Consider the following 12,265-nt stretch of genomic DNA (forward strand, 5'->3'; position numbering starts at 1 on the left):
CCTTCCCCCAACCTCCCATCCAACAAAAATGATTGGTTCTGTATCTGTCTTAATCTAAAATTTACTCTAAACAAAAACAACAACAACAACAAAAAACCTTAAATGTACAAATATACAAAGTAATTAAATCGTGCTAGCAATCCAGCATTTAGTTTCAGTCTCCCCACTGGGTTCTCTCCATAGTGTTTTTTTTGCTACTTCAGCTTGTCTGCGGTGTTCTTTGCTCACTGTTTTCAGTCCAATTCTTTATATGTGAGTTTGCAAACCATTGGACCCCTGAGGAAGGCGTGTTTGCCGAAACCACAGACCGTTTAGGGTCCGGTTGGATTTTTATCACTGTATTTTTTATCATTGTACTTTTTAAATTGAATTTTCATGTTTTTATATGTCAGTGTATAATAAATTATCTCCAGAACATCTGTATCCACAGTTTTTTGTTTTCGTTTTCATCGCTAGCCTCATAGGTTACCTCATCTGGCGATCCGCGGTGGAGGTGCAGCGGGCAGGAGCGAACTTTCCAAGTTCCTGCCCTGCTGCTAACCGGCTGCTGGAGTTTCTTCATCCGCTGAGCGACATGAGCAGGAGCGCGATTTTGCGCTGCTGCTCGGTACTGAGAGGCATCCTTACTGGCTCCCGCGAATTCTCTTGGAAAGTTCCTATACAGATGATCACATAAAATTGGAAGAATTGTGATAGACTGAATCACATCTTCTGGTGGTATTCCATGTTTATTCTATTGATATGAACGTATGAATTCGGAAATAACGGGCAATTGTAAAAAAAATTTAAGGAGATTTGGAGCCCATTAACAAATTATGTAACAACAATTCACTAGTACAAGCCTTCCATTTTTTATAGAGTTTTTACACACATCTGGGATGGGTGGGAAGGGGGGGGAAGGTACTTCCATTATTATTTGTTAGTTATAAGTGCTGTTTATTGTAACATCTGTTGTATATTTTATTGCACTTTGTGTATGTTTTGAAATGAATAAAGAATTTTTAAAAAAGAATCATTCTTTATAATACCGAGGGCCTCAAAATAGTTGGTCCAAAATCTTGTCTCTTGCAGTTGATACTTTGATAGTTTTTCACTTTCTGCATGTTGCACTGCGTATAGCTGAAATTATCAGAAGCAAGTTTATAAATCTTTCCTTAATTACTTCTGATAATTTCAGATAATCCACATTTTGGATTTGTAGGTACTTACCTTATGCAAAGTTGTCATTTCTTTAATAAGACATTAACTTTTTTTTTCTGTACCTACAAATCCAAAATGTGGCCCTGCAAAGGGTTTGAGTTTGAGACCACTGATCAAGCTGTTCCTTCCCTCCCTCCTGCCTGCTCTGCTGTATCCTTCTGACCTAGCTTCCTGCTTTTGCAAGGGCAAGATGCAGCAGAGGAATGCTTTAAAAGCAGAGAAATGCTTTAAAAGTAGACCGAGGGGGACAATTCAGATACGGGGTGGCGGGGGGAAGTGCCAGACCAGGGTGTTTAGGAAAAAAGTAGTGTTGGAGAGAGAGAGAGGAAAGGTTGGGCATATAGAGGAAAGGCACTGAGTCTCTAACTGCTCTGGGCCCTCAGGTAATGCCTATCACTCCATAACTGCACCCTGTTTAGCTCCTGATCCCTTATCAGCTGGGCCAGTCTTAGATCCTCCAACAGTAATCATTTGTTGAGTCCTACTGCGGCCTGTGTGTGACTTCCCAGGAGCTATCTTTTTGCTGCTATGCTCCTGGGAACTCTTCCACTAGATTTACAGCCTGTTGTCTCTCAGCCTAAATTTAAAACTACATTAAAAATGAGGCTTTTCAGGCAAGCCTTTGAATCATTTCTTAATTGAATTGATAAGAATCTTGTCTCCTGCTCCGTTAGGCAATTTTTGTCCTCTCTGATTTCCTACTTCCTAGTCTCCTTACCTCTCCTATCATCTGTGTGAATCCTGAATCAATGCATTTGGATTTACCTTGTTGTGCTACACTTACCCTTCCTTTCTTTGCCTTTATGTCTGCGTTTCATTTGACCCTCTTGTCATTTTGTAAACCGTCTTAATAAATAGTCATTCTGCTGAGTAACTATCCAGTTAAAGTTAGCAGAGGCAAAAAGACTCTCCTAACTTCAAGGAGTTCAATTATTGCCGATAGCCAGACAAGTGCTAGAGACCACTTTATGCCCAGATAAATTGGTGCAGCCTGGTACTGAATATGTGAGAACAACAACAACAACAAAAACACCCCACGGTGCACCATGTTTAAAAATATACTGACTGTCATAGAATTAATATCAGGGGCAGGGTTTAATTTCTGGGGATTGACCTGGAATGCAGTTCCACCACTTAACCCTCCGTTGTCCCAGGTACAAAATAAATACCTGAATCTAATCTAATCTTCCTAAATGCAAATTTGATCACGTCTCCCCACTACTTACCAATCTTCACTGGCTCTCAGTACTTTCCAGAATTCATTTCAAATGCTCCTGTCTGGCTTTCAAGATCATTCACGGCATCCTCCCTCCCCTAATCCCACTATCCTTTAACGCCTTGACGCCTGCTACCACCAGATCCGCCCACAGATATAAACTATCCTTCCCCTCTCTACACGGTATCCTCTACGCAGGCAAACTGGGAAAATTCCTCCTCTCCAAAATCACGGGCCTTTGGAACGATCTCACTATCCCGCTGCGGAACCTTGGCTCCCTCCAATTATTCCGCAAACAACTGAAAACCTGGCTTTTTTCTAACATATAACATTTCTTCTCCTGCTTACATCCCCTCTATTCATATGCTCTTGTAAATCTTTCTCCTCTCTCTTCTTATATTTTTAAGCTTTGTAAACCGTGCCGAGCTCCACTTCCGTGGAGATGATGCGGTATATAAACTTAAGGCTTAGTTTAGTTTAGTTTAATCTAATTTTCCATTTGCGAGTCACACATATCTATACAGGCTCAAGGCGACAGATCACAGAGAAAGGGGAAAAGAAGGCAGGGAAGAGGACATGGAGAGATAAGAGGAGAGACTTAGATGTAATGGATGTTATACAGAAACTGAGATAGTTAGTTGTCAAAAAGGTGAGTCTTCAGGTTTTTTCTGAATCTAGTGTAGTTTGTCTCTTTCCTGATAGCTTCTGGTAGGTCATTCCAGATAGGTTAGGATAGAGTGGAAAATTAGTTTGTAGTGGAGATATTTTGTGGATGGTAGGTTTGGTTGGACTCTGTTAAGGATTCTTTTTGATGTCGACCAAACATTAGAGAATAATTGGATGAGTTGAGAGGGGCTGCTGAGCTTCCGTATAGCAATTTGTGGTGAAACACGATCGGTGCTGAGGAAAACCTGGATATTTGCTCGTTTCACATTAAGAATTTCTTTTCACATGGTTTTTCATTGTTGAGTTTCAGCAGTTTTCTTTTTGGGGAATCACTTTTACTTTATTATTGGATTGGAACCAGCGGCGTAAACTTAGAGTATAGTTTTTTCATTGCTTGATCTTCAGCACCTGCATTACCATTTGAATACATATATTTTTTCATCTAGTGAAGATACAGTTTTGGATCCTGGACTTTACATCCTTTGTTTGAATGTTGATATCATCTAACTCAGCTAAGAACCATCTGCAATTTTGTTTTTTACTTTTGTAGGTTGGTTACTATAGTCCAGATTTATATATTTATATTCAACAAGTAACAAATAGGTTGGTAGGCAGGGGAGTGCAATGATGTAGATCGGGGTTGGCTTTAGAACACTCTATTGATGTAGCGGCCGGAGTGATTGACCCCGATTATAGAGGTAACGTCTCTGTACTGTTGGTGAACCAGGGGGAGTCTGATTTTCAGGTTCATCTTGGAGACAGGATCGCTCAACTAATATGCGAGCATATCTGGCATGCTAAATTAGAACGCTGGGTACACCTTCGGGAGACCAATAGGGGAACGAAGGGGTTTGAGTCCACAGGGTCAGTTCGCCCGATTAATGCTCAGGGACCCGAGCTGAACACATTCCAGGGAGGAGAAAGGAATAACTTTAAGGAAAGACCATTTCAAAACCCTGAGAATGTCAGTACAGCTAAGGCTGAAGAGAGTATAATACAGCTTCAACAAGAAGTAGCGTCCCTTAAGAATGAATTGGGTAAAATGTCAGATACTCCAGGGACACCGTGGAAAGAGGAGATACAAGCCCTCCGTCAGGAGTGCTTAGATAGTGGCCGGAAGCAAGCAGCTAGAGAAGAATCTCTTTCCAAAGGTTACTTGCTTGAATTAAAGGAGACATTAAGACAAGAGATGGCCGTACAGAGACAGCATCAGGCTGATACTCTGGATGGGCTATCAGCCCAAATAAAACAACAAATACAGGAAATAGAGACCAAGGTAGCAGGTGGTCAAGCTCAACAAATCAAATTGTTAGAGCAACTGAAGAAAGTTCAAACTACACAAGAACTCTGGGCTACAGAAGGGATAGAACCAGGCAGTTTAGCCAAACAGAGCCGTAATAATAAAACCCAGTTAGAACGGCAAGCTGTGCAGTTAGGTTCCGTTGAAGTCTCGGTGAAACGTGTGGGTGGCAGTGTGACTAACTTACAGGATCAAATCCAAGAGCGGGTGGAGGAAATAGCTCAGGTCCTTACTGCCATCACAGAAAGGGTGGAGGGGTTAGAAGGGGCAGAATCTTGTAAGGAACAAGATGCCAAGAACCGTGAACCCGCTGTGCTCCACTGGCCGGAGGACTTTGAGAATTTATGCTCAGATCCCCGACCAGAAGAAAGGAGATATCGGAACAGGAGGCACAAATGATGCTGATATTCTTTCCTTAAATCACCTCACTTACATGCGCTTATAGGGATAAGCTTCGTTTAAGGGTGGGGGTATGTGACCAGTCAGACCCGGGCTCTGCCAAGGTCCCAGTTAAGCCAAGGAAAAATGTTAAAATAAAAACACGGAAGGGAAATTCCCAGATCTCCCAGGGGTATATTTCGGGAGATAATGCCATTGACCACCAGAGGGAGCTGGATTCATCTGAGGAGGAAGTAGGTGAGCTTTATTCGAGTCACCACCGGGGGAGCTCAAGAGGTCCCTGGACTTCTGCTGATTCACTCAGATCAGGCCACACCCCTAGGGTATGTAAGCCAGCAGTGGCATTCAAGCCAGCAGGCCGGTTAGGGAGGAAGTTCAGGCCTTGCCTCCCTAAAGATCCACCTGGGCCAAACAGGAGCAACAACCCTATGGAGCTGACAGAGGCTGGACAAGATGAAGACTTGCTACTGTTGAATGAAGAACCTATGGAATGTCAGGAAGCTTGTGCAGGTTGTGAAGCTAATTACCCTGAGTCTATGCAGGTGGACTTGGCCTCAAGCTACAAACAGTGAGTTTGGATTATTGGGAACTGTTTGTTTGCTGTGTTTTTTTTTTTTGATGTTGGTTTTGGGAAAGCTAGGAGTGTATGGGGAGAGGTTTTGTTGTCACTCTGGGTGGGATTTTGAAAGCCATTTCTGTGGCTGTATTTTTGACAAAACCTGTACACTCTCCTTTCCTGGCAGTCATAAATGTTGCCAGAGGCTTTCCTCATTTTTCTTAAGGACTGAGAATAGAGGAAACTATTATCCTGAACTGCATTTTTTTTTAGTTACTGAATTACCTGCTTTTGGGCAGGCAGTGCTAGCTCTGTGGAGAGCTGTGTTCTCATGACCAATTGGGACTTTATTATGAGTGAAAGAAAGCTTTGGACTTTATTTTGGACTGCTTTATTTTCTTGCCATTTTTGACAATCTTTCTTTAATGCTGTGTGAAATCCTGACCAATGTTGAAAAAGTTTAATGAATTACTTACCTGCATGAAGGATTGAGTAAAAAGAACTATTTCTATTATCCACTACCTTTTGTTGGAACTTTATTTTACTTGGCTTTAATTTTGATTATTGCTGAGAACCCAGTCCTGCAGAGTGACTCCATGCCGGGTCACACGCTGGTGTACTGCTTATGTTAACCACTGGGATTGCTATAGAGCCCAGCCCTGGGCTATAGTAGTGGTGACAATATATACATACATACACACACACATATATATACATGTGCGCACACACACACACATATATATACATACACACACACACACATAAATATATATATACAGTGGTGCCTCACACAACGAACTTAATTGGTTCCAGGAGCAAGTTTGTTATGCGAAAAGTTCGTTATGTGAAACGCGTTTTCCCATAACAATACATGTTAAAAAAAATAATTCGTTCTGTAGCATAAAATATGCTAAGATGACATAAAAAAAGATAAATTTTTTGTTATTATTTTTATTTAGATACATCTAAAAACATAATTGTTTTTTAAAACAACACACATTTTTTAAATTTAAAGACAGACTAATTAGAGTCTAATTTTACAGTGAGAGAGGGCAGAGTCTCAGCGGCAAAAACTGGGACTTAACTGTTCATTTTTTTTTTTTTTTCTAGCATCGGGGAAGCGGCGAGAGTAGCTCCGCCCCCCCCCAACGCATCAGCAGTAGGCGCCGGGCCCCTGCGAGCCGACGGTCCGCCACTGCACAGGGAGCCAGGCGGAGAGAGGGCAGTTAAGCGCAGTGCCTGCGCGGAAGGATGCAGCTCGGGCGACTTCGTTGTGTGAAACGAAGTTCGTTGTAGGAAGCAAGACATGAAGTTCGTTGTGCGCAGCATTCGCTGTGCGAGGCGTTCGTTATGCGAGGCACCACTGTATATACATACCTACACACACACACATATATATATTGTGGTGCTAGGTTGTTCAGAAGAGAGGGCAGCCAACAGTAAAAATGTTGCTGCCAGGAATTAACTAAAAAAAATGTCCCATATATATTCACACACACACATATTTGCAGGGTTTGACAGATTCTGAAAGTACCATGAGATCCTAGAAGGCTGAGTCTCTAGGATTTTCGTGCAGTGTCTAATTGCCACTGTGGCCTGTGCCATTAGTGTTTCTCTCTCTAATTGCCTCAGTCCCACCTAGCAAGTAGTTTCTACCAGCCGGTTGCACTCAGCCAGCCAGTGCTATCCTACCTTGCTCCATTACTCAAAATATTGCCTATGTGCCTCCCCAAAACAGATGCCTGCTTGCTGTGTAGATCTCAATTAATTTGTGTTATGCGATGCCTACACTCCCACACTGGTGTCAAGATGGAAACCACAAGACCATTGTAGAAATACAAACAAACAGGCTGAAGGCATTATCTGTGTCAAGGATAGGAAGCAGGCATTGCAGAGCAGAGAGAGTGGGAGGAGCTACTTATACAGATAAAGGAGTCTCCCAGTTTTTAGATAGTTTCTTTCACGACTTTGTATAAAGGAATCTTCATGCTCTCATTTGGTGGTGTTTCAAAGTCAAGGAGCTCAAAGAGTTCAGAATGAAATTCCTCCTCTGTTTCCATCTTGACAAGTAAGGCCGACCCCATTTGTCTTTTTTTTTTTTCCTTGAAAATTTATTGGAAGTTTTACAAAATACAGATGCAAAAGGGACCGTAAAACAGATGCCCTCAAGTGGAGATGTGCACCGTGTAGGAGTGGGGGAGAAGGATCTGAAGGTATACCTTAAAACTCTTCAGCCGAGTATTCTGGTAACTCCTCACTTGAGTGGATACAGATATCCGAGTCAGATTCTTCAAAGTTTTTTTCTCTAGATGTATCAGGAAGTACGCATCAAGGTGAGCATTGACCCTGCATTGAGATGCGTCAAGTGGGTCGGTGTGGGCTCTGATGATTGACATCGAGCTGGAGTGCGAGACCTTGTCTTCAATCGATGCATCCTCGGCCTGGGCCGAGGCTAGCACGGTAGCACTTAAGATCTAAGATTGTTTCTGCAGTAGCCCTGGAAGCTCTTGTCTGAGCGTAGCTTGGATCGTCTCCTGGAGAGTCAGTGCTGGCACCAGAAGAGAAAGTGGCATGGAAACAGTCTGCTATACCAGTTGGTATGGCATGGGAGACCTTAATGTCGAGGTATGCCTCTGCGGAAACATCAATGGAACAGATGGAGAGAGGTCATCTTGGGCGTCAATGCTTGGGGAAGATGCAGTGGTATGCCTTGAAGGGGAAGAATGTTGATGCTTCGAAGTTCTTAGTTTTCTTATTTGCTATGTCCTTCAATGCTGGAGGCACTGCTGAAGATTAAGTAGAGTACTAATGATGCATGGAGCATAATGTACAATGCTCATGATGCAATACCAATACAGTTGGCATCACAGGAGACTGAGCATTGGGATCCAACTCCCGAGCCATGCTTGATGTTGACCCAGTACCAAAATGTTTCAAATTGTAGTCTGTGGGCTTTAAGTGGTCTCTTTTGCATACAGGAGCAGAGGACACAATGTCCCAGTGTTGAGGATCCAGGCGCTGAAAGCACCTGTTAAGTAGATCAGAAAATACTTGAGTACCTGATTGTAAACCACTTAGATAATCTTGATAGGAGGTATATAAAAACCACTTGAACTTGAACCCGAAATGGGAAAACGACAAATGTGAAGTCACAAATGGGCCAGGAAGCTCAAGTAAAACAAAGCCCAAAAACGATTGATGCTCTCAGGCAGAGAAAGGGCTTGAAGTGGCCTGAAGGCCCCCCTCCCCCCCCAAAAAAAAGTTGATGAAAAGAAACCATAGTCAGTAAAAATAAAGGCTCGCGATCAAAAAAACTGAAACTAAGAAAAAAAAAAAAAGTGACCGGAAGGAACCAAAAAACATAAAAGTTTGACACACTAAAGTAAACACTGAAAATATAGCTTCTCAGCTATGCAGAAAATAAACTGCAGGTTATGTGAGCTGCACGTGTGTGCTATGAGCACTGCCTTAAAAATTTAAAGTGTCAGTGCACTTGATAGTGGCCATACCGGGTTCTGTGGATAATATCACCCACATATGAGAATATAATGCCTGCTTGTCCTTGGAGAAATGCACTTAGACTGAGGGCTAAACTGCCAATGTAATCTAGCCAGAGAAGCTGCAGTTATGGGTGTCAGGTCAAAAGCGCGCCGGGACAAAGGCGCACCCAGACAATTGAGCGCAGCGCGCGCCACCGCACCGCTCTAAATTACTGTTTTTAGCGCTCTGACGGGGGGGCGTGGAGGGGGAACCCCCCCACTTTACTTAATAGATATCGCGCCGCGTTGTGGGGGCATTGTGGGGGGTGTGGGGGGTTGTAACCCCCTACATTTTACTGAAAACTTCAGTTTTTCCCTGTTTTTAGGGAAAAAGTTCAGTTTACAGTAAAATGTGGAGGGTTACAACCCCCCAAACCCCCCATAACGCCGGCGCGATGTCTATTAAGTAAACTGGGGGGGGTTCCCCAACAAAACCCCCTGTCGGAGCCCCTAAAAACTGTAATTTAGAGCAGCGTGGCGGCGTGCGCTGCGCTCAATTGTCGGCGCGTGCTTTTGTCTTTCGCGCCGTTGTCTATGAACCGCAGTTATGTATAGGACTGAATAGGAAGCGTCATAAATTTAATTACATAAGAGAAGAGGAACAAACTTGAAGCAATAATAAAGCACTACCCCTATAATAGGGTTACCTTACCATATAGCTCCAGAAAAAGGAGATGGATTCAGACATCCAGGTTTTAGACTGGATGGACCATTCGGGTCTTTATCTGCCGTCATCTACTATGGTACTTCCATTGCTTCCAATGGAAGTAAAATCCAGATATCTAATCTGTCCTACTTACTTCCATTGCTTCCAATGGAAGTAAAACCCGGATGTCTCCATCTGTCCTGCGTTTTCTGAAGCCATAAGGTAAACCTACAGCATACTGCTTGCTTGTTAAACAGCAGTGTATGAGGCGATTTCTCTGCACCTACAGGATTCAGAGAACGCTCTTTAGAGTATCAGAAATTACAGGTTCTTAATACTATCTGAAACCATAACTTCCCAGGCTGAGACAGAGCTAGAAATTGGGATTAGGGGGGTAGGGGGATGGGAAGGTAAATAAAAGCTACTGCAGGGCCAGAGAAGAGATATAAAAAGCAAAGACAGACAAGCAGAGTCCGGGACAGAAAGAAGCTGCCTCATCTTCAGGAAGCAAGGACACAGCTCAGATTGCGAGGCATTAACCCCCCGGAGAGAGAAGAGACAACAAACTAGAGAGTTGCGCGGGGACAGAAATCCCACCCGTCCCCACCCGTCCCCGCCAAAGTCCCACCCGTCCCCACCCGTCCCCGTGAGGACTCCCACCCGTCCCCACCCGTCCCCGCGAGGAATCCCTCCGTCCCCACCCGTCCCCACGAGGAATCCCCTCCGTCCCCGCCCGTCCCCGCGAGGAATCCCCTACATCCCCACCTGTCCCTATAAACTACAGAAATAGTTATTTCATTTAATTATGCTACTGAATTAAAGGCTCTGGTAGAAACCCATTTAAAAATAAGCAAAAAGACTTTATTAATTTGGAAATATTAATTGGGAAGAATACATACTTTGTAAACGGGTTTCTACCAGAGCCTCTAATGTTTATAAATTTTTATCAACACAACTAATATACTACTTTATCCTTAAGCAAAAAAAAAAATAATAATTATTTTTTTCCTACCTTTATTGCCTGGTTTCTGCTTTCTTCATGTTCACATTCAATTCCTTCCATCCACTGCCTCTCTTCTCTCTGTGTCTTCCATTTGCTCTGTTACTGTGCCTCTCCCTTTCTCCCCCCTCCCAAATTGGTCTGGCACCCATCTTTTTCCCTCCGCTCCCTCCATAGTCTGGCACCTCTGTCTTCTTCCCTGCCAGCGTCTTCTTCCCATTCCCTCTTCCCCATTTCCTTTCAGTGTCCTTCTCCCCCACCATCTTCCCCATGTCCTGTCAGGCAGCATCCTTCTCCCCTCTCTGCCTTCCCCATGTCCTTTCAGCGGCCTTCTCCCCCCTCTGTCTTCCCCATGTCCTTTCAGTGGCATTCTCCACCCCTTTGTCTTCCCCAGTGCTTTCAGGGTCCTTCCCCCCCTCATCTCCCGTTTACCCCATGTCCTTTCAGCGTTCTTTTCCACCCCTTTGTCTTCCCCAGTGCTTTCAGCGGCCTTCTCCCCCCTTAAGCGTCTTTTCTTCTCCACTCCACCTTTCCTCCCTCCCTGCCTCCACCTTTGTGGCGCTTTTGCACCCGACCGACAACAGAACAGGCCCGGTCGGACAAATCTCCCTGTCCTGTAGCCGCGAATCTAAATTACCTTCTTACAGCAGCTGGAGTAGTGAAGCTGCTGTAAGAGGTAATTTAGATTCGCGGCTACAGGGCAGGGAGATTTGTCGGCCGGGCCTGTTGTCGGTCGATCTGGGGACCTGACCGGCTGTGCACATTCTTCGGGGCGGACCGCCCCCTCCCCCCTCTTTCGTTCGCCATTGCCTTCTCCCTACCTGCCCTGCCGCACACAGCCGACCGGAAGTCTTCCTGATGTCAGCGCTGACGTCGGAGGAAGGGAGGGCTTTGCTTAAGCCCTCCCTCCGACGTCAGCGCTGACATCGGGAAGATTTCCGTTCGGCTGTGTGCTGCGACAGGGCAGGTAAGGAGAAGGAGACTACCCTCGCGGCTCGACCAACCCCGCTGCGATCCAACCCCGCAGGAACCCCGCGACCCTCGGAGGCGTCCCCACGGGATCCCCGCGACCCTAGGGGGCGTCCCCACGGGATCCCCGTGACCCAAAGGGGGAACCCGCGGGATCCCCGCGGGTCCCGCGGGATTCCCGTCATCCCCGTTCCCGTGCAGCTCTCTACAACAAACAGAGAGACGTCTCGCCACAATTTACAGCCCCATAACTATAATAAACTGTCAATCTAGAGACTGACTCACCCCGTGATTTCGCACATCTCAACATCGGGATCAGAAACCAAAACATCTCCCAACTCCCCGTTAGGTCTTTCAATCACTTGCTCAGCTGAATCCAGTATACAGGCAGACTCAAGAGCCAATCCTCACTTCATGGGGCGGGGCCTGTGATAGTCTATCACGGAGGGAGGGGGAGGGGCAAGAACAGCTCACTCTCCTGGTCTGCATGGGATGGGAGGGGAGGAGAGGAGAGGAAAAAAAGTGAGAAGATCGGTGACTAACGCTATAGGGATCCAGGTCCGTGAAACTTACTGATATGGATGATTATTTGCATATGTGCTATCAAATTTACTCTTTATGTTTATGTGTTATGAAAATAATAATCAAAGAAGTGATTAAAATGAAATAATTTCAAAGGATAGGAAAAGAAGGTACAAAACATAATAAGGTCACCTGTCTGCAGGGTACTAATGTACAAACGTACCTATAAAATCTCCCTAAAATTATATTGAA

At 44.6% G+C, this 12,265-nt stretch overlaps 1 protein-coding gene across 1 annotated transcript in view; it reads right to left on the reverse strand.

The window, feature by feature from the left end:
• Positions 1 to 11,896, reverse strand: part of LOC117363588 — a 43,700-nt gene extending 31,804 nt beyond the window's left edge. The window contains exon 1 of the mRNA XM_033951598.1: positions 11,777 to 11,896. The gene's annotated coding sequence lies outside the window, so the exon portion shown is untranslated. The remainder of the gene's footprint in view (positions 1 to 11,776) is intronic.
• Positions 11,897 to 12,265: the final 369 nt, after the last annotated feature.

This window comes from Geotrypetes seraphini, chromosome 7 (assembly GCF_902459505.1).
Source record: "Geotrypetes seraphini chromosome 7, aGeoSer1.1, whole genome shotgun sequence".
NCBI classification, from domain to species: Eukaryota; Metazoa; Chordata; class Amphibia; order Gymnophiona; family Dermophiidae; genus Geotrypetes; species Geotrypetes seraphini.